Below are 4,186 nucleotides of genomic sequence, written 5' to 3'. Positions count from 1 at the left end.
TTCCCTTGGCGGTGTTGGACAACACAACAAGCTAGCACGACGGCTATACTTCGCCAAAGAGTCTCAGTTCAAAAATTTCATCCTTGGTGGTGCTTGATAACACAACAAATTAGCTCAACGGCTAAACTTCACCAGAGGATCTTAGCTCAAGAACTTGGCCCTGGTGGTGCTTGAAAATACGAAAAGTTAGCACAACGGCTATACTTCACCAGAGAGCCTCAAGTCAAAGTTTCATCCCTGATGGTGCTTGATAACACAACAGGCATGCCTCGCCAAAGGAATGGCGGTGCTTGATAACACAATAGGCAATACCTCATCAGAGAGGTTCAGTTCAAGAATTTCAATCCCTGGTGGTGGTTGAAAACACAACAGGCATGCCTCGCCAGAAGAATGGCAGTGGTTGAAAACACACCAGGCAATGCCTCACCAGAGAGGTTCAGTTCAACCACTGCAGAGGAGTAGTAGTCGGTCTACAACCACACAAGTAAGAATAAGTTCAGAAGCAGAGTCAAAAGCAGGGTTCAAGTATATATAGGTTCAAAAGCAGGGCCAAATATTTCAGGTTCATGGAACATGAGTATGAATAGAAACTCACTTGCCTAGTTTATGCCCAGTAATTCATATTCCCAAGCAGTCACAGAATTCAAATCCACTTACAGGTCATATACGAACCAAGCTACTTGCTCAAGCATGAAAGAGATACCCTATTTTCAGTCAAGTCAGGTCTGTCAAGTGTACGTAAGAGTACACTAGCCAAAACAGATTCAAGTCTTAAATGAGCTCAGTCTAGTCGGTCTCAGACAGTTCAAGCATTTCAAATCCCAATGATTACAAATTGGGTAGTGTACCCCAATCAAACAAGAAGACTAGAAGAATGATGCAAAACTCAAAAGTTTCCCAATAAATCCGGTCACCACCATAATGTATCAAAACTCTAGCCAAAATCTTATCGGATAGATCCAAGATAGCAGTCATCATGTCAATGTCCTCAACTAGGTTAATCCATTATACACTGGTAGATCTAATCTTCTGGTTTACTCTCGATTCATATTCAGTACTAGGGTCTCCTTCAATTATATAAGACTATCCACCAATTTTCTCACGAGTACGGGGTTGTCTAAGCCCTCGGCCACGACCCCTTTTTCCCATTCCTGCTGCCATACTTAATAGAAGTCTATAAGCGCAAGAAAAGGAATAATTAAGCATAAAAGAACTTAATGCATATACAAGTTGCAAAAATATTTAGAATCAAGAAATGATTCTTTACATATATCAAAAGTTATAGCACGAGTTAAGAAGTCACAAACAAGCCCAATATGTCAACTACTCTATATAGGCAATTAAGTGCCACAAAATATAGACGTATATGCAAGCAGGGTACAAAAGGCCTCACGGCATGCACCACCCTTCCTAAGTCCTTAGTTAAACCAAAAGGTCCAAATATCACTAATTTCAATCAGATCACATGCCTTTACGAAATGAGATCCTATCAAACCATAATACAAGCTGAAACTAAAGGTTATCCATTCGAAGTTCAAAATTTTTAATAAGCAAGCCACCAGCCAGAGCACCATCATCTCCAAGAATAACTAGTCTTAGAGTTTTATAGTTAAAGTCTCAAGCTCCAAGTTCAAATCCAAGAAATAAGTACAACTTGCTAACTTACGTGTCAAATGGAAACCAAGTCAATTCACACTAATTTCGTGCTCTTAAATGCGGTTACTCTATATCTCAAAGTTCCCTCAGTCCGTACACCTAAAGATAGGCTCACTCTTCTTGAAAACCAAAAATTTTAAAACATAAGAAGAGTATTTAAAGTAACAAAAATCTTATCAAGTTCAAGATTTACATTATAACAACAACAGTTCGTCATTCTTCCGAAAACTCAAGATTTTTTTTTTTTTCGTATAAAGCATAGACAATTCAAGTGTGAGAATACACTAGTATACAATCAAGGGGGAAAACCTAATTTAGAAAATTGTAACCTTGTATCAACCCATCATATACAAAATTCAACAAGCTCATCAGTTCACATAATTCACATATTACCAAAATCGGAAAATTAGACCAGCTTAAACCATATATATATATATATTATTTCCAATCATCGTTTCAAAATAAATTAGTACATCCCAGTTTTTCTTTAGAATTTCAAAGCAGAAATTCTCTAGGAGGTAAATGGGCAGAAAATGCATTTTATTCTTTTGATACTCTCTTATCGTAGTTCAAAATCATCATACATAGAGTTGGACCATCAAATCTTGGTCTCTTATCCTCCATAGTCAGTACTAATAATTACCTCAATCGCTTAACTTTCAAATCAAATCAAATCAAATCCCACAGTTCGACATCCTCAACTTTAGCCTAGGATACACTACAGAGATCGGAAGCCTAAACTCTGATACCAACTGTGACAGCCCACCTCCCCCTAAGGCGAACCAAAGGGTTCGACGGACCGCTTGCCCAGCTCTCGCCGGAACTCAGTCACTCACTATAGCCCTCAAACAAATTACAATATAAATAGCAAATATTACATCAAATTTTCCAAGAATTACATATCATAAGCGAAGCAGAAACTAATTCTAAGCGTGGAACGTACACATACATCCATTTCAAATCCAAAGATTTGTACAAGCCCAACTAGTACATAGAATAAATCCAAATCTAAACTATACAAGATATACGCCTTCCAGTCACACAAAGACCCAAATACAAGTTCTTCCTTTGCCTCAATCCCTGCGGGGAGAAGAAAATAATTGGGAGTGAGCTAAAAGCTTAATGAGTAACCAGTAAAATCAGAAAACAAATAAGCTTCCCAATAGTACATTTAGATGATGACATGAATCAGTAATCAAATGTACATTTAATGCTCATGTGGACCAGTGAAATCATCGTACTTAGAATTCCAATGCTCCAACGGATCCAGAAAAGTCAAACAGTACAAGGGAGCCAATTGCTCCAACTACACAGTAGTGGAGACGTTGGTTCTAATCACAAGATTTCCCAAGAACTCATCGGAGTCATGTCATGGCATACACACATACACAAATGATATGCAAATTGAGCGACCAATGCAAGAATTAGTTATGCAATCGGGTAAGCGATGCAAGAAATAGTTCAAAAGTAACTTTGGAAATAGTTGAGGGGTCACTCACCAACCACGGCTCAGGAACCATCCATCATATATCGTTGCCTTGCTCAAGTCCAATCCCTTCAACTCAAACTCAAAGCAATCAAATGCTTTCAAAGATCGGACAGCATATCCCCCTAATTTCCTTACTTTTCCATCCTACAAGCAACGCCAATTCATCTCAAATCAACCCCATACACATCATAAACTATCAAATACACCTTTCGGCACAACAACCACAACTGGAGCTACACTTATCGGATTGAAACGAATCTTATGGCGTTTCGAAGCCAAGACATGTACCTACATTTCTCATGAAGACCTCCAAAGCCAAATTGTGAGAACCCGTAAATTTTCTGATTTTCTAGGCTTTATGTTATTTAATTGTACGCCTTTTATGCATTTTCTTTATTAGGAAAATTTTCTAAATAATTTTATGAGTAAATATAGTTTTAGATGATTTTTCTAGTATCGGTTGGTTTTGGAGAAATTAAGAGCATATACCGGACGTGGGACCTGCTAGTGCGGAAAGTTCGAAAAAATTTGGCCAGTTAGGTTAAGTTTTGGATACCGGGTTTATTTTACCAGGTGCTAAGAGATAATTAGAGGTTGTTATATGGATGAGAGTGGAGAGACAAAAGGATAACCATGTATTAATTGAAGTGACAAGTGTCACTTGTTGATTACTTCTTACATTTTGACCATAAGACCATCTTATCACCTTTACCAAATAAATACCAAAAATTGGCCAAAAATTCTCTTATTTTTCTCTCTCTTGGCCGAATTTCTTGGAGAGCAAAAGAAAGAAAAGCTATCAAATTTCTTCTACTCAATCTTGCTCAATCTTTCATTCCAACCGGTTAATCTTCAAATTACCCCATAAAACCTCTTAGTTTAGTGGTATTAAGGTTGGTTGTGAAGTGGTTTGGAAGGCTAAGGTACCAAGTTGCTTCTTTTCTTGGGTTTGCAAGGTAAGTGACCAAGGAACCTTTCCTTTAATCTTGTTAATGTTCAATTGATGGCTTATGAGAGTTAAATAGATGGTTTTAGGTGTTG

The sequence above is a fragment of the Coffea eugenioides genome, chromosome 7 (assembly GCF_003713205.1).
Source record: "Coffea eugenioides isolate CCC68of chromosome 7, Ceug_1.0, whole genome shotgun sequence".
Classification (NCBI taxonomy): domain Eukaryota; kingdom Viridiplantae; phylum Streptophyta; class Magnoliopsida; order Gentianales; family Rubiaceae; genus Coffea; species Coffea eugenioides.
Note: the sequence above shows the minus strand (reverse complement) of the source record.